The sequence below is a fragment of the Gossypium hirsutum genome, chromosome A06 (assembly GCF_007990345.1).
Source record: "Gossypium hirsutum isolate 1008001.06 chromosome A06, Gossypium_hirsutum_v2.1, whole genome shotgun sequence".
In the NCBI taxonomy this organism is placed as follows: domain Eukaryota; kingdom Viridiplantae; phylum Streptophyta; class Magnoliopsida; order Malvales; family Malvaceae; genus Gossypium; species Gossypium hirsutum.
In genome coordinates, this window is record NC_053429.1 from 8,565,429 (window position 1) to 8,591,242 (window position 25,814).

The 25,814-nt window shown below is 33.5% G+C and overlaps 1 long non-coding RNA gene and 1 other non-coding gene across 6 annotated transcripts; one reads left to right on the forward strand and one right to left on the reverse strand.

Moving 5' to 3' along the window:
* Positions 1 to 7,723: 7,723 nt before the first annotated feature.
* On the forward strand, positions 7,724 to 7,830 carry LOC121231496 (small nucleolar RNA R71). The gene has a single exon (XR_005929554.1). It is a non-coding gene; the product is annotated as a small nucleolar RNA R71 (small nucleolar RNA).
* A 12,012-nt stretch (positions 7,831 to 19,842) lies between these two features.
* On the reverse strand, positions 19,843 to 24,019 carry LOC107962560 (uncharacterized). 5 transcript variants are annotated; one of them, XR_005928369.1, is made up of 7 exons: positions 23,840 to 24,019; positions 22,934 to 23,752; positions 22,314 to 22,396; positions 21,674 to 21,963; positions 21,486 to 21,536; positions 21,330 to 21,411; positions 19,843 to 20,077 (listed from the first exon to the last, which is right to left on the reverse strand). It is a non-coding gene; the product is annotated as an uncharacterized lncRNA (long non-coding RNA). The 5 variants fall into 5 exon arrangements; XR_001701674.2 differs by having other exon boundaries at positions 19,843 to 21,411; XR_001701672.2 differs by having other exon boundaries at positions 19,843 to 21,411; positions 22,314 to 22,807.
* Positions 24,020 to 25,814: the final 1,795 nt, after the last annotated feature.

Consider the following 25,814-nt stretch of genomic DNA (forward strand, 5'->3'; position numbering starts at 1 on the left):
CTCTTGTAACTTACTGAGTTGATTTTTAAATGAAAAAAATTAGCTCTAGGTTTCACAGCTTAAGACGCTCCCGTGCATGTGTCCAAGTTGTATGGTCTACACAGCTGTGTCACACACCCGTGTGGACTATTTTAGGCTGTGTCTCTGTTAATTTTTAGAAAAACTAATACCTAGGATCCATATGGCCAAGGAAACGCTCGTGTTTTCAGGTCGTGTGGGTCACATGACCGTGTCGCCAGGCCGTGTGGGTCATACGGCCGTGTCGTCAGGCCGTGTGACTCACTGCCGATTTTTTAAAAATTTTAAAACTAAGTCTTAGGATTCATACGGCCAAGGATATGCCCGTGTGTCCATGGCCATGGTGTAACTCACTGTCAAATCCTTTTTTATGCACACAGCCTGGGACACGCTCGTGTGTCTAAACCGTGTGGGAAAAAAACACACTTTCTTTTAATTTTAAAAATAACATGAAATAAATTCAAAAAAATTAGCAGTGTTAACACTAGGGTTGCCTCCTGAGAAGTGTTTATTTAAAGTCTAAGCTCAACTTACCTTGTGCTCACAATTATAAAGGTTCGCGGAGCTGAAGCTCCTCTCTATCATTTTGAAATTCGTCACCACTATAAAGTTTGAGTCGATAACCGTTTACCTTGAATATGTCATATACTGGATGGGTTACCTTTATTGTACCGTATGGGAAAACGGTTTGTACTACGAATGGACCTAACTATCTTGATTTCAGCTTTTCAGAAAACAGGTTGAGCTTTGAATTGTATAAAAGGACAAGATATCCAGTTGCGAATTGTTTGGGTTGCTTCAAACGAGCATCGTGGCGTCGTTTTGTCGCTTCTTTATATAGTCACTAGTTCTCGTAAGCATTCGCTCGCCACTCATCTAACTTGTTCAGTTGCATCAATCTCTTCTCACCTGCAAGTTTAAGATTATAGTTTAGAAATTTTATTGCCCAAGATACTTTGTGCTCGAGTTCAAGCTGTAAATGACAACTTTTTCCATATACAAGTTTGTAAGGAGATGCTCCTGTGGGTGTTTTATAAGCAGTCCTATAAGCCTATAAAGCGTCATATGTTTTTATCATCCAATCCTTTCTATTTGAATCTATAGTTTTTTCTAGGATACATTTGAGTTCTTGATTCACAACTTCAACTTGTCCACTAATTTGAGGGTGATAAGAGGTAGATGTTCTATGATGCACCCTATACCTCTTAAGAACTTTATCAAAGTGAGCATTACAAAAATGCGTACCCCTATCACTAATAATCACTTTAGGTGTTCCAAATCAAGAAAAAAGCTTCTTAAGAAATTAAACTACCACTCTAGCATTGTTGGTAGGTAAAGCTTGAGCTTCCACCCATTTTGACATATAATTGACTGCTACTAGGATATATTTATTACCAAAAGAGCTAGGAAATGGGCCCATAAAATCAATGCCCCAGAAGTCAAAAATTCACATAAGAGCATATATGTTTGAGGCATTTCATCACGTTTAGAAATATTACCTGTTCTCTGGCATCTATCACAAGAAGCAACATACCTGTTAGCGTCCTTGAACAGTGTGGGACAATAAAAACCTGATTCAAGTGTTTTATGTGCTGTCCTAGTCCCACTGTAATGTTCTCCTGCTGGTCCTAAATGGCAATGTTCTAATATTTTACTCGCTTCTGATTTTGTAACAGACCTCCGAATTACTTGATATGCATATACAAGGAAAAGAAAAGGATCCTCCCAAAAATAATTTTTCACATCGTCAAAGAATCGCTTCTTTAGATGATGTGTCAACCATTTTGGTAGGATGTTAGCAGCTAAGTAATTTGTGACATCCGCAAACCAAGGGATTTCAGAATCAGTTATAAACGAGAGTTGTTCCTCAGGAAATGAGTCATTTATCTCATTTTCATTAAGCTCTTCAAGATATGAATTCTCTAGTCTGGAAAGGTGATCTGCTACAAGATTTTCAGCTCCCTTCTTATCCTGGATTTCCAAATTGAACTCCTGCAATAATAAAATCCATCTTATAAGTCGAGGTTTTGCATCCGATTTAGTTAGGAGAAAATGGAGAGCTGAATGGTCAGTGTAAACAACTTTAGATAATATCAAATATGGTCTAAATTTATTGAATGCAAAAACCACAACTAGCAATTCTTTTTCGGTAGTAGTGTAATTTTCTTGTGCATCTGTCAACATTTTGTTGGGATAATAAATTGGCTGAAAATGCTTGTCTCTTCGTTGTCCAAGAACTGCACCTACTGCAAAATCACTTGCATTACACATTAGTTCAAAGGGTAAATTCCAATCAGGTGTAACCACAATCGGGGCATTAATTAATTTTTCCTTGAGAGTATTAAATGCTTCTAAACATTCCTGACTAAAATCGAAGAGCACATCTTTTTCTAGCAAATTCATTAAAGGCTTAGCTATTTTCGAAAAATCTTTAATAAACCTTCTATAGAACCCAGCATGTCCTAAAAAGCTTCGAATAGCCTTAACTGAACTAGGAGGAGGTAATTTTTCAATGGTTTCAATTTTTGCTCTATCAACCTCAATCCCTTTAGAAATTTTATGGCCCAACATAATCCCTTTCCGAACCATAAAGTGACATTTTTCTCAATTAAGCACAAGGTTCGTTTCCTCACATCTCATTAAAACTTATTTTAAGTTTTTAAGACAAAGGTGAAAAGAATTACCGAATACCGAGAAGTCGTCCATAGATACCTCCATAATGCCTTCTACAAGTTCATCAAAGATAGCCAACATGCAACGCTTAAAAGTAGCAGGAGCATTACATAATCCAAAAGGCATTCTTCGATAAGCAAACATACCATATGGACATGTAAATGCCATTTTTTCTTAGTCCTCGGGAGCTATCAGGATTTGAAAGTAGCTAAAGAGTCCATCTAGGAAGCAATAATACATATGCCTAGATAATTTTTCTAATATTTGATCTATAAATGCCAAAAAAAATGATCTTTCCTCATGGCATTGTTCAACTTCCTATAATCAATATAAACTCTCCATCCTATGACTATTCTCGTTGAAATCAACTCATTCTTCTCATTGGAATCAACTCATTCTTCTCATTAGCTACAACAGCCATGCTTCCCTTCTTAGGAATGACCTGCACAGGACTCACCCAAATACTATCAGAAATAGGATAAATAACTCCAACATTTAGAAGTTTAATTACCCCAACCTTAACGACTTCTTTCATGTTAGAATTTAGCCATCTTTGAGCTTGCACACACGGTTTGTAGCCATCCTCCATTAAAATTTTAAGGGTGCAAAAAGAAGGACTAATCCCTCTAATGTAAGAAATCTTCCAAGCTATAGCTCTTTTATGCTCCTTTAATACTTGCAACAACTCATCTTTCTCATTGGCTTCAAATCTGAAGTAATAATCACTGGTAATGTAGAATTGTTTCCAAAAAACGCATACTCTAGGTGATTTGGTAATTGCTTCTGTTCCAATTTGGGAGGTTCTTTAATAGAGGGTTTTAATTTTAATTCATCGTTTACCTCAATGCTCTCATAATTCTTCTGTCTCAGTGAAGACTCATTAGAAACTAAATCAAGTTTTGTCTCACTTATCACAGCAATGTTGTTATCTAACTCATCTCCTCGGACAAGACACAATTCCTACGTGTCCTTATGAATAATTTCCTATAATGAATCTTGAATAACATGGTTAATAGAGTCAATAAAATAACAGGAATCATCTTGTTCTCTAGAGAATTGCATGGCATCATAGATTTTAAAAATAATCTCTTCATCACCTAGCCTAAGCACAAGTTTACCATCACCCACATCAATGATAGCCCTAACAGTGGCTAAAAAATGGCGACTTAAAATTAAAGACACCTCAACATTCTCATCCATGTCAAGCACAACAAAATCAACAGGGAATATGAATTTATCTACTTTCACAAGAACATCTTCAATAATACCTCTAGGATATTTAACAGATCTATCAGCTAATTGAATACTCATCCTAGTAGGTTTTGGTTTCCCAAGACAAAGTTGTTTGAACATTTTATAAGGCATCAAATTAATGCTAGCACCCAATCAGCTAATGTTTTCTCCATGTTTAAACTACCAATTAAATAGGGAATAGTAAAACTTCTTGGATCTTTCAGCTTAGTTGGTAGTTTATTTTGGAGAATAGTTGAACATTCCTCGTTGAGTTCCACAATAAATAACTCTTCAAACTTCCTTTTATTCGTTAATAGCTCCTTCAAAAATTTTGCATATATGGGCATCTGTGAAATAGCTTCAACAAAAGGTAAGTTAATATGCAACTATTTGAAAAGTTTAAGAAATTTATCAAATTGTGCATCCATGCAGTCTTTCTTCAACTTTGTCGAATTTGGAATCGATGGTTTGTATTCTTTAAGCACCGGTGTCTGAATCACTTCGGGATTTACTCCCTCATCATTTTCCTTATCAGATTCTTGTTGCAATTTCTTTTCAGGTCCAATCAACACTTTCTCATTCCTTAATGTAACTACTTTCACATGCTCTTTTGGGTTGGGTTCGGTGTTACTAGGTAAACTACCTTACTGCCTTTCTGAAACCAATTTAGCAAGCTGCCCAATTTGATTTTCGAGCCCTTAATTGATGCTTGTTGATTTGTCAAAGCTGCCTCGGTGTTTTGAAAATAGGTCTCTGATACCGAAATATATTTTTCCAACATCTCTTCAAGGTTCAGTTTCTTCTCTTGTTTATAGGGTTATTGAAAGTGTGACAGCCCTAAATTGACCCTAGTCGGAAAGCGATTTCGGGACTGCTAAACCGAGTCACCGAAGTATTTGAATATGATATTTATTTGTCTAAAATATGTGAATATGAATGTGTGAAAGTTTTAAGATTCGATTTAGTCGATTGCATGTGAATTTAGTTAATAGGACTTATGTGTGACACTTTTAAAATGTGATAGGTTAATCTATAAGGATCTATTAATGCATGTTATAAAAATGATGGGTTTGCATGTCAAATTTCCATTTATAATAAGTAGTGGCCGGCCATGGTATGGGTCATTGATGATAATATGTATTTTTCTATTAGCATTATTAGTTTACAAAATAAAATAATGTATTAAGAATAATAAAACATGTGGTGAATGGGAGGAGAAACCAAAGTTGTTTCATCTTTGCTCCTCATTGCCGTAACTAGAAGAGAAAGAGCTTGGAGAAATTCGGCTATGGTGGTTCTCTAGATTAAGCTCAAGAGCTTAGAGGATCAAAGTTGGATAGGGGAAAGGAAAAAGTGATCAAATAGCCGTTGAAATCGTCGACAACACCCGAGGTAAGTTTTCGAGTAATGGAACTTAGTTTATGATTTGATTAGGTCATGGCATATAAGCATAACAAATAAACGGTGATATAATGATTCTACTTGAGTTATATATTGAGGTAATTAGTTTATACTTATGACGGGCAGCCGAATGTGTATAGAGATCATGTTACGAAGCAAATCAAAATCATGCTCTTTGTATGTGGCTATTGAGCCGAAAATGGTAATGGTTGATAAGTGTCTTGTGTTTGAGTTCTAGTAATGAAAATGAAATATAGATGTGTTATGATTTGTTGATATATGTGCATGATTATTCAGATGATAACCGGACTAAGATCCGAAGGCATTTATGCTAGTGACTATATCCAGGCTAAGACCCGAAGGCATTTGTGCGAGTTGCTATATCCGGGCTAAGTCCCGAAGGCATTTGTGCTAGCGACTATATCCAGGCTAAGTCCCGAAGGCATTTATGCTAGTGACTGTATCCGGGCTAAGACCCGAAGGCATTTGTGCGAGTTGCTATATCCGGCTAAATCCCGAAGATACTTGGGTTTGGAAGTGAGCGATCTTGCTGTAAAAATTTCAATTAATACGCTCATAAAATCCAAACGATAAGGTATGTTCGTATATGCAACAGAAAAGTCGATTCCTTTTTAAATAGTATTCGCTCAATTGATTAATGAACTTCCGGCCTTTAGTTAGGTTTGATACCCTGTGTATGAATATATTGGTTGAAGCGTGAAGTAAGTATGATTTTGAGAATATGCATATATGAAATTATTCATTTAGCCATATGAACGTTATACTTTAGTCGTAACTACTTTCATTACTCAAAACTTACTAAGCATTAAATGCTTATTCCGTTTCTTTAATTCTCTGTTTTATAGATTTTGTTCGTCAGCTATCGGACTCGGGAGTGTCAAAGTCGAAGTCGTCCACACTATCTAAGCCCTTCTGGTACTCTTTTAGTTGAACCTTGATAGTGGCATGTATGGGACTGACCTTTGTTGTTAATTAAGTACCTTTTTGGTAATGTATATATATTCGGATGGCCATGCGAAAATGGCTTATATATTTTGAGCGTAGCGTTATAATCATTTTGTATATATATATGGTTATAGAGAGGTGTGGAAATGCTTGGCAATGATTAGCCATTGGAATGGTTAATCACGATCATATTTGGTGCTATATATGTCAAATGGCTAGTTGAATCATGGAAACTATGAAATAGGTGAAATTTACCTTAAAGTAGATGCTGACAGCAGCAGTGATGTGAGTTTGAAAAATCACTAAAAATAGTAGAAATGTAATTAAATAATGAATAAATTATGTAATCGAATCTTGATGAGTCTATTTTCATATGGAAGAAACGAAATGACCATATGAGCCGTATTTTACGAGATGTTTAAGTTTTTGTGAAATAGGGCCAGAGCGATTTCTGGACCCCCTATTCTGACTTTGGAAATTCACCATAAATTAACCAGAGATAATTAGAAGTCATGCTTTATATGTACAGATTCCTTTCTGAGTCTAGTTTCATTAGAAACAAACGACATAAGTATTGAAGCCCTGTACAGGGAGATATCTAAGTCATAATGCATGAAGGTTGGAGTAGTCGAACCCTGAAACAGGGGAGACTTCAACTAATAAACTGTACTAATTGGCCCGACCAAAAATTATAGAAAAACATTGTAGATGGATATATGAGTCTAGTTTCAGGAAAAATTTACGGAATTGGTTTTCGAGTTTCGAAACTCGAGATATGATTTTTAAAGTGACTGTGATGCAGTTAGCCAGCTTGTCTGGAAATTTTAAAATGAACTGTGTAAGTAAATGAATTAAGTCCGTTAACACCTCGTGTTCGACTCCGGCAACGGTCTCGGGCACGGGGCATTACAGAAAGCTTGGAAGGGGTTGTGGTCTCTAGTTTCCTTGACCACTTCATGAGAAATTTGGGTGGTTCCTCCATCCAGTGTTATTTTGAGGCCTAGAATTATTACCCATATAATTTATTTGCTTATTCTCCATGCTAGGACCGAAGGGTAAATATTTCGGATTATTTATTCCACCTTCATTTACAGCACATTGCATCATCGGATGTACCTAACTAGAAATACATAAACCATCAATTTTTTTTATTTAAAAGTTCTTCCTGATTTGATAACATGGTGACTGCATCTAAGTTAAAAACACTGGCAACTTTCATCGACTTCGTTCTCATGACTTGCCACTATAATTATTCAGTGACATCTCTTCTATAAACGTATAAGCCACTTCAGGTGTTTTTATTGTTCAGAGTTCCACTAGTTGCTGCATCAATCAATTGCCTAGTTGAGGGATTCAAATCGTTGTAGATGGTTTAAACCTATAGCCATAGAGGTAATCGTTGTAGATGGTTTAAACCTATAGCCATAGAGGTAACCCATGGTGAGGGCACCATCTCAATAAGTCCTTATACCTCTCCCATGCATCATATAAGGTTTCTAAGCTGATTTGAATGAAAGAAAAGATATCATTCCTTAACTTGGTCGTTTTAGCTAGTTGGAAGTACTTCAGTAAGAATTTTTCGGTCATTTGATCCCATGTAGTGATAGAACCTCGTGGTAAATAATTCAACCACTGTTTAGCTTTGTTCCTCAATGAGAAAGGGAAGAACCTGAACAAATTAGTATTTGGATCTTCGTCTTGCAAACCATCGAACCTGAACAAATTGTTGTACCATCTAAATAGTGTTCAACTTCAGTTCGAAATTATTTGCAGCAATAGTGGGTTTCACAATACTCAATTCAGCCCCAGTTAGAGTGGGCTTGGCATAATCATACATAGTACGAGGAGCAAGATTCAGATTTGTTGGATTTGCAGCAACCATAGGAGGTAGCTGATTATTCTAATTATCACTCATCTCCTCAGTGATAATAATAACATCATCTTGCTTGTCTACTATACTCTGTAGACTTTGCCTTACTTCTCTACGATTTCTATGAGCTGTACTTTCAATTTCGCCATCAAATAGTAATAGCCCTGACCTGTTTCTTCTAGTCATAAACTAAAGGAACCTACCAGAAGCAAATAAAAGAAAAATTAGAAAACAAAAATAAAATGCAATAAAAATCAAGTGTTCCTAATATTTTAGTCCTTGGTAACAACACCAAAAACTTGATGGTCACTAAACTAACTATAATTATGACAAAGGTAAGTGCACCTATTGAACAATAGTATAACTATGGTGAGTAAGGAATATCGTATCCATGAGGACTAAAAGTACTAATAATTATCGTTTTTCTATTATTTAGCCGATAAATTGGGATGATTGTTTTTAATCTAAATTTACTAATTTAAATTAACTAAGAACGCAACAGAAAAAGAAATTGGAAATAATCAAAGAATATCAAATAGAAAGACAATATCCAAGAAAGAATCAACCTAGACTTCACTTATTATTCTGAATTTGAATTAAACGATTTATTCACTTGTATCTTGATCCGTAAAAATCCCTAAATTATGTTAATATCTCTTTCGAGAGTAAGAATAATTGACTCTAGGTTGATTAATTGAAATCTCTTTCTAATTAAAACCCTTATTTTCGCATTAATTCGATCTATGGATTCCCCTATTAGATTTGACTCTAATCCGGTAGATTTATGTCGTCCTATTTCTAGGATTGCATGCAACTCCACTCAATTATGTCAAATATACTTTTAAATAGGGATTATTGCTCCACTGAAATAAGCACATTAAACATGAATTAATATCTCGAAAATATTAAAACATGAAATAAACATACATAATTGAAAACAAGAATCAAGTATTTATCATGTAAATCAGAAATCAAATAATAGGATTCATCATAGGTTTCATCTTCCCTAGGTATCTAGGGAATTTAGTTCATAATATGTAATAACAACATCTCAAAGTTAGAAAAACCACAAGACATAAATAAATTCAATAAAACTTCAAAAGAAGTTAAAAGGAGATCTTCAATCTTGAAGGAGATCTTCAATCTTGAAGGAGATCTGCTTCTGAGTTGGCTTCGATGGTGTTCTTCGAGCGACTTCTTCAATTTTCTCTGTGTTCCCTTAGGTCTTCTTCTAATTCATATTTATAGACTTTAGAATGCTCAGAAAACCTAAAAATTGAGTATTTCTGCGTGTTTAGGAAACAGAGAGCGATGTCGACACGGGTTGGCACATGGGCATGTGGCCAGCCCGTGTGGAAATGCCCAGGCCGTGTGGATCCTAGAAACAACTCTATTTATCCGATTTTAGCTCATTTTTTCTCCTTTTGCTCCCAAATGCACTCCTAAGTATAGAAACAAAAATTTAAAGGATTAGGAGTATCAAATCTACTAATTTACATAATTAATCATTCACAAACACATTAAGAATGAGATTAAAATATGTTATTTTCCCCCTCCATTGAAAAAACATAGCCGTACCGTCATTGTGCATGGAGGACAAGCTTTCGAAGGCATTCTAGAATTTACAACAAAGTAAATGAACTTTGTTTTTTCCCTTTAAGAAAACAAGACAATGCAACGAACCCACCCCTCAAGAGAATTCTTTATTCCTTGGAGAGGACTGCCTAGTAATTTTCATAAATTAATTATAAACAATAAAACCGTTAATCTAAGTTCCAGAATCTAATTTAGTCAAATCTCTAACCACTTCGGGAAATTGATTTAAGACAAAAAAAAAATTAAAACCTTGTATATGTAAACTCCAATGTTAAACTCTAACTAACCCACTCAAGTCTTCCCCTAATTTCTAAGATCTTTTTTTACTCTTGCTTTCCCTTTCTCTTTGGAAACATAACTAATACGAGAGAAGCTGAAACTTTGTCCTAGAGAAACACGTTGTTGGAGAACATGACTTTGAACAACAAAATCAATGTTGGACAACTATGTTCATTATTTCTCTAGTATTCAACGTTTAATGCAAAGGGTTTGTGATTCTCTCTTTGATTCAACTCTCTCTTCTATATATACTCACTTCAATGAGCGTGGAAGTAACACATCTAACTTCAAACTTCACCACACTTACATTCAAAGATACTAGTTCAATTTAGAAGAAAGGAAGAGAGAGGAGACAGAAATGGGCAGTGGAGCAGCTGAGATGATGTTCCGGGGCGTCTTCGAAGGAAGCATTTCAATGCAAGACTGCTTGATCGAACGGAGGCCCTACCATCGTAACTGCCAATGTGCATTGCACAACCTCAAAGGGATTTGCTCATCTACTTGCAGTTCTCGGACAACCAATATATCATTCCCTAAGAAACAGACATAGGGTGATTGTTCCTTGTCTGATTGTTCCTTGTCTTTATCGGCTCCCAAATTCTCTTCTCCATTTCCTCTTCTTCCTAATGCCTCCTTCACCAATACCATACAAAATATTGATTCAACTCCGGTTTTGTACGAAGCAGAAGCTCAGCGCAGTTAAGTATAGAAATTAAAACAGGTTAGGAAATGACAACTATTTTTCTTTTTGTCTTTTTCAATTTAGCTTCAGCTCTAGATATAGAGAGGGTAAAAAGCGTATAGGTTTTTCTATCTAAACTACTCCCTTGTAAATTATTACAGAATTAATTGTAAATTATTTTAAAAAATTTGTCCAACAAAATTCAGAATATAATGTAAGGTAATTGAATTACCTTCTCAACAACATGAATTAGTTAGTTGCCCTCGTCTTCCTTGTTCAATATATTATTTTTTTGAGAGATTTCTGATTCTTTCAAAAGAAATCTTTATGTATCGTGTATTTGGAGCCAATGAGCTCCTCAACAGGTTTGGTATTAAGCATGATGTATCTTTACTCGGTTTTATCTCAAATTTTATCTTCTACCACTACCAAAAATCGTACCGAAAAAGTCAGAAACCCTGTTGGAAAATGGGGTAGTCAAACGATATGCGCTAAAGGGGCTATTTTACCAATCTAATCCAAAAAAAGTTTTGATATTTACAAAGATGAACCTGGTTCAAAAATTTGATATGTAGTTCAATATATTTTAAATTAATTTTTAAATTTAATAATAATGTGAGTGATGCAATAATAATTAACAAATATGATAAGTAGTTCAATATTGTTTTAAAATATAAAATATGTAATTAAATTTGGGAAATAAAAAAGATGGGAAAATAAGGAGTTTATGTTGCAATATTCCCTTTTTTTTCTTTTGTTGGGTGATTTTGGTCCTTTGTTGACCGGCACCACTATACTTAAAAAAATATTTTTTTAATTAGATAAAGAGATATCAATATTAATGTGCTAGCACCGAAGAAAATACATGGTGCTGGTCATATAGTGTCCAAAACCTCAAAATTTATTTTTTAATTAAAAAATAGTGTCGGCTATCTATTTTTCATAACTCAATTATACTGTTCATTTTAAGTTATTTTAATGAATGTTTTTGAATTAGAATAATTTTTATAAATATTAATTTTTTTAATTAGATTGATAAAATAGCCCGCTAAATGAGATGGACGTTTTGCTGTCATCGATAATTGTGCGAAAACCAACAAATAATTATTATATAATTTGTTGTACTAAGAAATGGTATTTTCCCTGTTTCTCATCTACAAAGTGAGAATTGAAATTATACAAAATAACAATGACATGTTTATACGTAAAATATCTTCTTTGTTTTTTTGGTTAATGTCAATCACTTGTGTCATTTCTAGATAACGATTTCACAAAGGTTAACTAACCAACAATTTAGCACTCATTATTGTTATTGCCTAAAACGACAATTTAGAAAAAAAAAATTCATGGAAATTAACTGTACGAAAACACTAAGAAAATAATGTCGAATTATACTAAAACTATATAATTACGTAGATTGATGAGAAAGAGGAAAATCATGTTCTAGAAAGCCCGATTTGCTCGGGGCCCAACAACCAAAATAAAGACCAAATAAATAAACAAAAATCCAATAGTTCATCATCAAAGTCGAAATTACAAACCCAAAATTAGTACTAACCCTAGTCTAAGATTATACGGCCTAACAGGCCAAAAAAATTAAAACAACAGAAACCCTAGGGTTCTCTCCCTTGCGCCGCAGCCAAGCCCCAGCCTTCAGCACCGTACGACCGCCACGCGCGCCTCCATACGCCTCACGCCAAGTGCCAGCACACGCCCCGTACCCAATACCTGCAAACGAACAAGAGAACAACGGCAAAAAAGCAAAAAAAATATTGTATTTTTATTTTTTTCTTTTATATATCGGCTATAAAGCCACAAAAGAATGTATTGATCTTTTTTTTACACACAGAGAATAGAGAAAAAAAAGCAATCAAAATAGCAGAGGTGATTTCTTTATTCTCCGAATTGCTTTAACTTTTTGTGAACCGTTTCGTTTTCTCTTTGAGTCATTTGTTATTGTTTTTGTTAAGAAATAAAAAGTGAAAAGGAGAGGGCTTACCTTCGCATGCAAGCCATCGGAGTCCTCATCTCCTTCGTTGAAATCGAAGTTAGAGATAGGATTTTAGGGCTAAAATCGACGGCCTTGAGGCTTGGTTCTAAACGGAAGACAATAGGACGCTATTGCGCGCCATCATCCACTGATATGGTGGTGGAATGGTGGGTGAACGACGGACCGAATGAGATTGGGGGGGAGATCTTAAGTCTGTTTTGTTTTCTTTTCAAATGGCTAAGTATCAGCTTAGGGTTTCTTTAAATTTTGGTTTTTATAAAACATAGGAAACGATGTCGTTTTAGGCCAATTCCTATGGCTTCAAAACGGCACCGTTTAAGAACCGTGACCCGACCTTAATGCGTCCGGATCGGCGCGTCTTGGGCCTATGAGGGTTATTTGCGCTATTAATCCTTCCTCTTCGCACGGGTGTTCAATTGCCCTCTGTTTGTTTTTTTTTTGGTTTTTAAACTTGGTACTGTAATTTGCGCGTGTTTGCAATTTGGCCCTCGTTTTAAGACTGCGTTTTGGGAGCTGGTATATTTCCAGTCTAGGTCCCTCTGCATTCGCGCGCATTGCATGTTGGCCCCTTTTTATCATTATCATTTTATTTTCAAATTATCCCTTTTGTTTTAATTTAATTCTAATTAAGTCTCTATTTTATAGTTTTTTTTACTCTTGTTAACTTATTTTTACATTTTCAATTACCTTGGTGAAATTTTTTTATTATTATTGCAGATTTATTTATGTCCTATCATTTTCACATTTTGTAAACTTTTGTTTTATATACATAAATGTTTTTTTACATTGGTATATATATAATATTGGTACTAAAGTTAATTTTAGTCCATGTATATTATTAATGTTATGTTATTTCATACATGTAATGGTTTTTGACTCTATCCTTATATTTTAACATATATTTTTGTTATTTTAATATGTTTTGTATACATGTTTAAAATATTTTTATACTTATATATATTGGTACATATATTTGATCTATATACATTACGAAATCCATATATTTTAAACATAAGTATGTTCTTAAATCTACTATATATAATTTCTAATAAAATTAATTTAATTTTAAATGCATTATTAAGTGCATGTTCTTTTTACAAATAATTATTTCTAAATTTATTTATGCATATCTGTAGACATTCAATTTTGCCCTGGCCCAGAAATAAGTCCAAAAAAAACGAAGTCCAAGTTCAGTCCAGAATTACAAATATAATTTGGCCCGATCAGAATGGCCCATTACTTGAAAAGATTTAAGGTCCATCTACAAGCTTGACTCATATGGAAATATAATCTTCAATGATATGTAATCTTAGATATGATACAATCTTAGATATGATTGCAATCTTAGATATGATATGCAATCTTAGAAGATATGATTTTGTAATCTTAGAGATTTAATTTGTAGATACCTTTTAATCTTAACCATTGATGTAATTGATCTGTACCGTTGGATTTGAGGAGATTCAACCATAAATAGAGGCCTCTCTCTTCATTGTAAAGACACTGGAGTTTTGGGAAACAATAAAATTTTTTGAGAGCTTTCACTCAAATTTCTCTCCCACTTACGTTCTTATTTTCTACAGTTTGTTCTTATTTTATTCTTTGTTCATCTTCGTTTTTCAACCCTTTTTATTTTGATTTAATCCATGTTTCCCTATTTTTTTATATATTTTAATTTTTTAATAATTTTAGTATCATATCAAACTCTTTCATTTTTTAATAATTTTTTTATTACTCTTAGGAAATTATTTTTTTTTAAATTTTACTCAAATCATTATTCTAAAAAATATATTTCATTTAATTGTCATATTTTATCCAAAAGTTTTTCTAAAATGAGGCAATGTTTTTCGTATTTAGGAATTCGGAAAATAGTGCCCTAACATGCTGGGTTGCGATTTCCCGTTTGTCTAAATCCCTAAAGTATCCTTCTAAATAGATTTTGTAAATCACGAGATGATTTCAGTTACGAGAGTTTAAGAATATCGTGTCCTATCATGCTAGATGTGATGTTTGTATTCTTTCGGAGCTAAGGAATCTAGATTTTTCAACTTAAATAATTCCGGTTTTAAAAAATAGATCCTATTTTTAAATCTTTTCAAATTTTTGACATTAAGACAAAAAACTATTCAATTTGGTACCAATTTTAGGCGTTGCGAGGATGCTAATCCTTCCTCGTATGTAACCGACTCCTGAACTTGTTTTCTTAATTTTCGTAAACCAAAACGTTTTATAAGGTGATCCAATCACACCTAAAAAGGTTGGTGGCGACTCCCGTTTTCGTTTTTCAGTAGTCGATCCCCATTTTTCAAACATCCCTTTAAAAAATGGTTTCGATAGCTTGGCGACTCCACTGGGGACCAATAAGAGAGTCAAGCCGTAAAATTGATTGATTTCTGTCCTTTTATCGAAATTTGAAAACTCGATTTGAAAACTATGATTTTTTTTTCATGTGTTTGCTGTATATGTTATTTTTCTCGCACACATTGCATTTGCATGACCGTTGTGGTCACACCCTTAAGTGGGAGTGAGAAGCTAAGCTTTCATGAGGTTTTCACCTCCGCATGAGTTAGTGGATTACTTCCAGGATATATCTGTACCTATGTCTTCGTGAGATTTTCATCTCCGTATGGTCATAGCGAAATGTATCCTCCTAAACCGAACTTGGTCCATATGAGCCTATAATGGGTAAAGATCGAGGAATCTGTTGGTTTAGGTACCCTTGCTTTAGAACTGAACTGCATATAGTGAACTTTAAGTGCTTGCTCTAGGTAGTATGGTGATGACCTTTAGTACCTACCTTTATAAGTTCTTGTTTATTACATCTTTTTATATGATACTGACTTGTTTTTTTATTTTGTCATCATCGCATATTATTCATCATTAAAAGGTGTCGATTCAAGGTTCGATTTCTGAGTTAGGAAGTTTTGTAATAAGGAACGAATATCTTAAAGTGGAGGACAACTCTTCCATTTGTGCGTGGTCAGAGAAAACCCAGTTAGAGAAAGGAGATAGTGTCACCGAGGGATATACATCAGAGTTGTGGGACTTTACTCGTATCAGTTCGACACAGAATATTTTCGAGAGATGAAGGACATTTGGGCCCAATGGGATGACGAGGCTAGACAGCTTTTCTTTCAGACTTATGGAGATCTTTCTTATTTGCTAGACATTAAGGTAGATAAGCATCTATTTCGAGCTATGGTACAGTTCTGGAACCCTGCTTATAGTTGCTTTACATTTGGAGAGGTAAATGTAGTGCCTACTTTGGAGGAGTATACAACCTTGCTTCGCTGTCCGAGAATTCAAGGTAACAAGGCTTATGTTAGGCTTACTAGTCTCCCAATTTTCGTGAGGAAATTAGTGATGATCATAGGGATGAGTGAGTAGTAGGCTGTAGCTCGAGTGCAACAAAAGGGCGATAGTAAGTGCATTCCGTGGGCCATTTTGAGGGATTTGATATTGACACACCCAAATGTGAAGGTTCCTTGCTGAGTGTTCTTTGAGGGTTATTCCCCCTTAAAGGAAGTAGCAACTACACCAAGGAGAGACGATATTACAGAAGAAAGGTGGATGGATATTCTTCAGAATCTTCGAGAGAAGGAGGTTTTGTAGAAAGAACCTTGGATGACTCCTAATGAAGTCCTTTATCACTGCGACAGTTTTGATTGGGTACGTCTTCCTGGGATTTGGGGAGTCGTTGGCTATGCACCATTACTCGTCCTAAGGCAATATAAAGCGGGGCAGTTCAAATAGAGGACGAGAGTTACCTTTGTTATTAGATAGGGTTAAGACTTTGGGCCTACGAGTGAAAGCGTATTTGTAATCCGTTTTATGAAAAGACTTTTGTTCCTTAAATAACGTTCTCTTAAATAAAACTGAATCGAGATCGATACCTTTTTGCATTCATGCATTTGCATTACATTACATTACATCAAAGAAAAGAAGGTGTTGATTTGAAATTCGATTCCTAAATAGAATAGTTTGTCATAAGGAAATGAATTTCTTGATAAAGTATATTATAGTGCGGTCATCTGAATATAGTCCAAGTAAACACGACGAGAGAAAGCTGGTAGTCCATGGAGGAATACATGATGTAATTACCAGAGATTCAAGCCAACAAAGGTTATCCAAGAGCATGACGAGAGAAAGCCGGAAGTCCACGAAGGAATACATGACTTGATTTAATTGCCAACAAAGGTTATCCAAGAGCCGGGACTTTTTGATGAGTATCATGGAGATAAGCGAGCAAGAGATCGAGGCTCAGATTAAGCAGTAAGGAACTAGCAAAGGCATATTTTGGAGAATTTACAAGATTCGACCATAAAGAAAAGATCAGCGTTTACTTGGACTATGAAGGGCAAGACCGCATATGTAATCTACTTTCATGTAAAGAAATCTGTTTATTAGAAAAGTTATTCTAATGAAATTGAATTCAAGATCAACATCTCCTTTTCTTTTGCATTCATGCATTTTCATTGCATCACATCACATGCATTTAAATCCATAAAAGGACCCTAATTAGTTAAGGTTAAAAAGAGAAAGAAAGAGAGAAAAGGGTCACAGCTGAACGAAAAGAAGATGCTCTCTTACATATCCTAGACTTTTGTATCAAGAGGGATAGTTTACCTGGAGATGGGGGTGTTTGGAAATGAAAATCATTCCATCAATGCCATACATTAAGAAGGGACTGATTAAGGAAACCTTGAGGGCATTCGCCCTTACGAACCGGGAAGCTCCCTAAACAATTGGACTGTGGAGGAACTTCCTGTAGTCTTTAGGAATTTTTCAGAGTAATTCTCGAAACATTCTTGTTACTCTAGAGCCTAGGAGTAATAGGATTTCATTTGTGAAATGGGCTTACAATCATCTATTATTTTTTAATAAAGCATAACTTTTATCAATTTGAACAAGTATTGTTTCATTTTTATCAACCAATATTCCATCAAATTTTGGCAATTCTTATTCTTTCATTCATAGCACATAAATAATTATTCTTAAGTTCATTCATTCTTTGTATATTCTTTATACTTCACAGATCCCTAGATATCAATGACATGAGCGTTGATATTACAAATCCTGATTTTTCTCGTGAGCAAGACATGTGTTTAGAGGAATCACAGGATTTTGAAGATGTCCAAGATTGTGATGTGTCTCTAGATCTTTTGAGGATGGTGAAATAGGAGGAGAAACAAATCATGCCACATGAGAAAGAGGCAGTAGAGAATGTAGCCCTAGAGGAAGGGAAAGAGGTGAAAATTGGCATGTATATTGCTGATGATATAAGGCAAGGATTGATTGAGTTGTTACGTGAGTTCAAAGATATCTTCGCATGGTCCTATCAAGATATGCCAGGGTTAAATACTGATATTATGGTGCATCGTCTTCCAATAAGATAAGATTGTAAACCAGTTCAACAGAAGTTGCGAAGAATAAGACCAGATATTGTATTAAGAATAAAGGATGAAGTCAAGAAATAGTTCGATGCAGGATTCTTACAAGAGGTGAATATTTTGAATGGGTAGCTAACATTGTACCAGTTCCTAAGAATGATGGAAAGGTACGAATGTGTGTTGATTACAAGGATCTGAACAAAGCTAGCCCAAAAGATAATTTCCCTCTGCCTCACATAGACACTTTATTAGACAGCACAGCGGGATATTCGTTATTCTCCTTCATGGATGATTTTTCAAGGTACAATCAGATAAAGATGTATCCTGAAAACATAGACAAAACCACCTTCATAACCTTGTGGGGGACTTTCTGTTACAAGGTAATGCCCTTTGGGCTAAAGAATGCAGGGGCAACATACCAAAGGGCTATGGTGACCTTATTTCACGATATGATGCACAAGGAAATTAAGGTGTATGTTGATGATATGATTGCCAAATCTCGAACAGAGGAGGAACATATTGAGGTTTTAAAGAAACTATTCTTGAAATTAAGGAAGTTTCAGTTAAAACTTAATCCGGCAAAATGCACTTTCGGAGCCAGGTCGGAGAAGTTACTAGGTTTTGTGGTTAGTGAAAAATGAATAGAAATTGATTCAGACAAAGTTAGAGCCATACAAGATTTGCCTTCACCGCGTACTCAGAAAGAAGTTCGGGGTTTTCTTGGAAGGTTGAATTATATTGCTCGGTTTATTTCACAATTAACTGAGAAATGTGACCCTATATTTCGCCTCCTTAGAAAACACAACCAAGTTACTTGGGATGAAGAATGCCAGAGTGCTTTCGATAATGTTAAGTAATACTGGTTAAATGTTCCTGTGTTATTTCCACCTAATCCAGGTAGACCGTTAATTCTGTACTTATCAATGTTTAGCAATTCTATGGGATGTGTGCTTGGCCAACATGACGAGTCGAGAAGAAAGGAGAAGGCGATATACTATCTCAGCAAGAAATTCACAGAGTGTGAGATGAGATATTCGCCAATTGAGAAATTGTACTGTGCTTTAATCTGGACGACTCGAAGGTTGAGGCAATATATGTTGTATCATACTACTTGGCTTATTTCAAAACTTGATCCTCTGAAGTATATGATAGAGTCAACAGCTTTGAATGGAAGAATGGTGAGGTGGCAAATTCTGCTTTCAGAGTTTGACATAGTTTATGTGAGCCAGAAGGCTATAAAAGGAAGTGCGATAGCAGAATTTTTGGCTAGTAGAGCTCTAGAAGACTATGAGCCGTTGAATTTTGATTTCCCAAATAATGAGTTGATGTGTGTAGCAGCTACAGAGGATTATCCTTGGAAGTTGAGCTTTGATGGGACATCCAATGCAGTGGGAAATGGAATTGGGGCAGTCTTGGTATCCCCAAATGGTGATTATTATCCATTCACGTATAAGTTGGATTTTGATTGCACAAACAATATAGCCGAGTATGAAGCGTGCATCATGGGACTCCCACTACAGCAAAATTAATTTTTAGCGACGTTTTTTTAGGCCTTAGCGACGCTTTTAAGCGCCACTAAAACTATTCGCGACGCTTTTGCAAGCGCCGCAAAAAACGTCGCTATAGATGGCACCGCTAAATTTTGTGACATTTATTTGAAAAAACGCCGCTAAAGGTCATAAAAATTAAAAAAAATAAAATATTATAAAAAAGTCCTGAAAAATATAAAAAATTAAAATTCATTATCAAAAATTGAGAAGAAGAATAATCTATGATATAAATACATCCCGCCAAACAAAATACCGCACTTATCATACTACACCAAAAATCTAACAAAATACAAATAGAACAAAATAATGATAGAATGCACACTTTAAGATAAGCAGTTAGCTTAAACAAGTCGTTACTATGCATGAATTCAGCTAATCCTGAACCATGCATCCAACAAAAACTCAAACCTGAGAAAAAAGAAAAAAAAGTTAATGAATGACACATATAACATCAAATTAATAATAAAATATGCAATTAACAAGTCAATATTAACGCCACATATAACATCAAATTGCACAACTTAATATACTCAATACATTAGCAGAAATAACATCACATTGAACAATGAATTTAACACATTCGAATAGATGAATTTTAAGCTCACTAATGGTTAATTTAGCATGTGAACAGCATATAAATGTTTGCATTTACAGCATGGTTTAATCAACTTCAAGCAGGAAACTAAATGCTGTAAATTTCCAGCATTCAAATCATATATGGACAACATTAATATGACATTTTCGAGCACCTTAAAGACACATTTGGAAAATTTGAAGAACCATTAATCATGTTATTAATCATGTTATTAATCATATATGCAAGAATTAGAATTTGTTTCGACAAAAATCATTGATCATGTTATTAATCATGTGCCTTTGCATTTACAGGCGTTGCATCTAAAACCTACATAGTTTAAATAAAAAATATCACCAAATCCATGGCCTATCCTCAAACAATCTATTATTTAGATACGTAAACAAGTCAAACAGAAAGCAGCTCATGGCAAAGCATTTTCCTGATCCACTATGTTAGTTGTTTTTATCTTTATTTCTTCCCTGAGTTCAACTTTAAATTTAAAGTTGCATAAAAAAACATGACACCTGGGACAAGTGGCTTTGGCAAAAAAAGAAAAAAAGAAAATGCAAAACAAAGGAACTAATAGCATAACAAGGGACAAAGAATTGATTGACACTACTATCATCTAAAAATTCAAAATGAAAGACATAAATGTAGAAGTTCGACATTAAAGGACATAAATGCCAATGTTAAAGAAACTGGACCACAGGTTAAACCAGTTGGTTTGATTGTTTCTTATTTTATTTTTTATATTTAAACATTAATTTAATGTAAAATAAATAGTTAATATAATTAATAGTTAACAATAATAAGCATTTACCTTAATGGCATGGTCTTTAATTTAAGAAAAAGGGGAAAAAAATAATTGGTTTTTTACCTGTTCAATAAATAACTAGTTTTTGATCGGTTTGAATATTACCCAATTCTTAGATAATGCAAGGACTGGACAGGCGAACCTTAATTGGTTTTAGTAATACATTACATGTGGTTTAGCTAGTAATATTTTCTCTGCATAATCTTTTTACAAGCTGCAATTGTAGCATCAAAGACTGAAGCTAAAAGGAGAAATTGAATGCCACTTACCCCTTGCAGTTCCTTGGTTCAATGTATTTCCTAGATAGAGAATTTTCTTCATGAGATCCTTCAATTTAAGGAAATTTCGTACCTATATAACCAATACAAAAGTTGTAAGATAAGAACGAATAAACACTACCGTCATCAACAACATTAATGATATACCTCATTACATGCAGAATTTACAGTATTTAAGCTCCTTTTAAATTCAGAAACCTGCAGGTGGTAAAAAAATGTAAGAACAGAGGATAAACAAGTGATTCAATAAAAGAAAAAGGAGAAACAAGGAGATTAATTATTGAATAATATTGTAAATTTATCAAATCAGATTTACTATGGAGATACCGCCAAACCTGAGTTCGGAACTGAATCTTGAAACAAAACACTCTTAGTTTTGACTCTACTCGTTGCACTTTCATCATTTTTGAAAGATACATTATCTGCCCATTCTTTCCTTTTCTTTCTCATTTTTGAATTAGATAGAACCCATACTACCACTAAGAACCAAGGCAGCTTTGACTGAAGCACAAAGCCCACTTTACCCGAACAGAGATATAAAATCAATAGCCTCTTGCAGTTCCTCTTTTCCCATCGAGAGGAGTAAGGATTTGGCAGCAAGATACACATCTTCAGAGCCACCAATCTGGATCACATGGCATTTTTTATCATAAGTTTAATACTACCTAAAAGTGTTGCCAACCTAATATCATTTGTGTTTCTAAAATACCAGACTTCTGTGGCAACTAATCTTACATGCATCATTGAAAATATAAAGTAAAAATTATAATATCTTGCAATGAAATTGATACTAAACAGTAAACTCATGAACAAGGTTAAAATAATTGGAAAAATATTTACTAGTAGACTCCTATCCTCGGGAAGAACTAAAGAAGGTTGGGAAGAAGTTTAATGAGTGTCCATATACATTCAATGGAAAACAATATATAATAGGTCAACTCTAGAAAAAGAAGGTAATCAAAAATGAATTCGTACCATGAAAGTAAGTGAACCAGCTTCAGCAGCTACAACACCTCTAGAGACGGGAGCATCCAACATGACAGGGTTCTCCCAATTCTCTACATAAGTTATATGAATTCAAACTGAAAAAATATATGTGTTTATGCGTGTGTGGATGTATATTTATTTAAAGATGAAGGTTGCAAAGGAATGAAGACATATATTATATAAGATCTCGCAATTTCAATATATAAATTATATTTACAAAACAAAACATTACGGAAAAAAAAAAAACTTTAATTGAAGTTATACTTTAAGTTCAAAGATAAAAAGACACTCTATATGGCATTTGATATTTTGTAAAAAAATGATTTTTAATCATTTTTCAACTGAATTAATATCAAGAACTAAAATATAATATAAAATCATAGAAAAATATCTAGGGAGATAACGTGAGTCAAACAGAGAATGGTTTTTAAAGAGAGCTTCTACTTCATCCCAAAACCAACAGAAAACAGCAAATTCTATGGCTACGGAGGAAGAGAAAGGAAAATGTTAGAAATTAAAAGAACAATAATCATAACACAAATTAAAGTTGAAATAGTACAAGATTTAAGCACAAAGGGCTAAAATTATATCAAAGAGAATTGATGCACCTGTATAGCTCGTTTTTCCCCTTGGAATTTGGGTTTAAGATCCCCATTGGTCTCCAAAACCCCAGCAACATTTTCCTTGTCATTGCCATTGCCATTTCCAGCATAATTAGAAAAGCTGTTGTTTAAGTGTAGACGGAGTGCTAATCATCATATTTTCTCCCACTAAACAAAGTCAGACTGGGAATACCACTGTGTCTATCCCTATAAAGAATATTAAATGTGTATGAAAGGACCAATTTACCTCCTCCACAAATCAACAACAGCAACATTGGACTTCTGGTGTTGGAACTTGGAACCCTAGTATAATTTACACAACATAATTCACAACCTGAAAGCATTAGGATTCAACTCACATATTTGATTCTCAATAAGAATGAAAACTAATGAACTCTATTTTATTACTTCAGTAGATAATATTTCATCCTGCATTCCTTATAATATTTCTGGTTTAACACAATGAAGAAAATAGATAAAATAGAACCTACTTTTTTCCTCTATAACATTACAGCAAGAACCGATAGCCATAATTGTAAACAAGAATACAGAAAACCAAGTTCTAGTTAATAAACAACTTCTATGGATCTAGCGAAAGAATGGTTTCACAGTGACAAGAGAAAAGAGGAAAGAGGAAAGTTTTTGTCAACTAAAGTTGGAGAATCTTTTTGTTCCATCGAACTATAAGAAAACAGAAACAATAAAACACCAGTCTGCCGCGGGATTTCATGGCACTACCGCCCCTATCACCACCTCTTCCACCACCTCCTCTTCCTCTCCCTCTTCCACCATCACCTCTGCCCCTAAACCCACCACCACCACGGCCTGAAACATGATTAAACCATTAGGAATGCCATAACGAGAGTCTGTAACTAAAAATGATAGGAAACGTAAGAGACGTTGGTTACTTACCTCTTGGAGGTCTCATCGCTGCGAGAGTTTGAAGTAATGAAAGTGAAGAATCAGAAACTAAGTGAAAACAGAGAATGTGAGGCGATAAAAATGTGTTAAGGCAAATGCTAGGGTTTTGGAGAAAAATGTAAATGGATATTACTGGCGTATATTATGTAAATGGATTAAAAATTTGCATAAAATGTAAATGGATTAAAAAATTGCATCGTATATTATATGCACAAACTGTAAAAATATAATTTTTATAATGTTTTGTATATTATGTAATTCTTATGTATTATAAAATTTATAATACATAAAAATTAAATTTATAATAATATTATATATTACTACAATGTCAACATTAAAAAATGCTAATACAATTACATATAAAATTTTAATAAATATAAATTAAAAATTTTAATACAATTACATATATAGGATATTAAATATTAAATTAAAAATAATATAAATATATATATTAAATTGGGTTTAGGTTAAGCCTTTTATTAATATGGGCATACTTAGATAAAACTTTAGGCTCATATATTGAATGAAGTGAGGCTTGAATAAAAATAAAATATATTAATATCATGCTTAAAGCACAATCATGTTTAAGTTAAACAATTATATTTTTTTATTAATATATATTCAATGACTTTAAAAATTAGGGGTTTTAGTGTCGGGCATGAGAAAAAGAAAACATTCAAAAAGGAAAACGACCCCGTTTAAGTTAAATTTCCAATTAAATTTATAAATACTTAACGTAAATTTACTTAAACCTAATGGTATTGTTTTAATTTTTTTTTATAAATATATACATGTTATTTTCATTTGATATTTATTAATTTTTTAAATATAAACAAGTTAAATATTTTTAATTATTATTATTTTTCTATTAGTTATTGAATTATATGTAAGTTGTGGATTTAGTCATTTTACTTTAATTTTGTTATTTTTTAGTCATTGTAATTTTGAAATTTTGAAATTGTAGTATTAATTAAATGGTAGCTATTAAATTCATTAAGTTTTGCTATTTCTAAAATCTAATGTAACAAACATATTACTCACAAAAAGCCAGTTACGGATTTAATGGTTGTCATTTGTGTCAAAATTAAAATTTCAAAATTCGAGAAGTATAGGGACCAAGAATGATCTAATTGGATAACATGAACTCAACCTACAACTTTACGCACAATATCAAGACTAATAGTAGAATTTAACCAAACATATATAATTGCTATCATTTGAGTGATCTTGACTAAAATTTTAAATTTTGAAAAGTACAAAAGATAAATTTGATCGATTTGAAAAATACAGGGACTAAAACTAATCAAATTAAAATATAAGGACTAAATTTTAAGTTTAAATTTCACTTAAATAAATTAAGTGTAGAGGAATTAATCTGAATTGAATTATTTTTAATATATCAAAATATTTTTAAATTAAATCTTAAACCATTTAATATATATATAAAGTTTATCTATTATCTCTTAAATAATTTAAACTATAATCATAAGTTTAATATATTCAAATTAAGATTATCTCTTTTACAATTATATAAGAAATCATTTAATATATAAATTAAAAAATACTAATTAATCTAAACCCTAAACATCTTAACCCCTATCCCATAAACACTAAAGTTTAAACCCTTAACCCCAAACCCTTACACCTTAAACTCTAACCCTAACCCCTAAACCCTAAATCATAATCCCTAAACCCATAATTCATCATAAACCTTCAAATACTAGTTAACTCCTAAACCTTAAACCCTAAACCATATATCTTAAACCATAGTTAACTCATAAACCTTAAACCCTAAACCATATATCTTAAATCATAAACCATAAACTATAATGATAATTAATTCAATATTTTAAATTCAATACTATCTCTTTTACGATTATATAAGAAAATATTTAATATATGTATAACCATAAATTTTAATAATTATTATTTTAGGGGTTATAGATTAGTGTTTATGGTTTTTTTG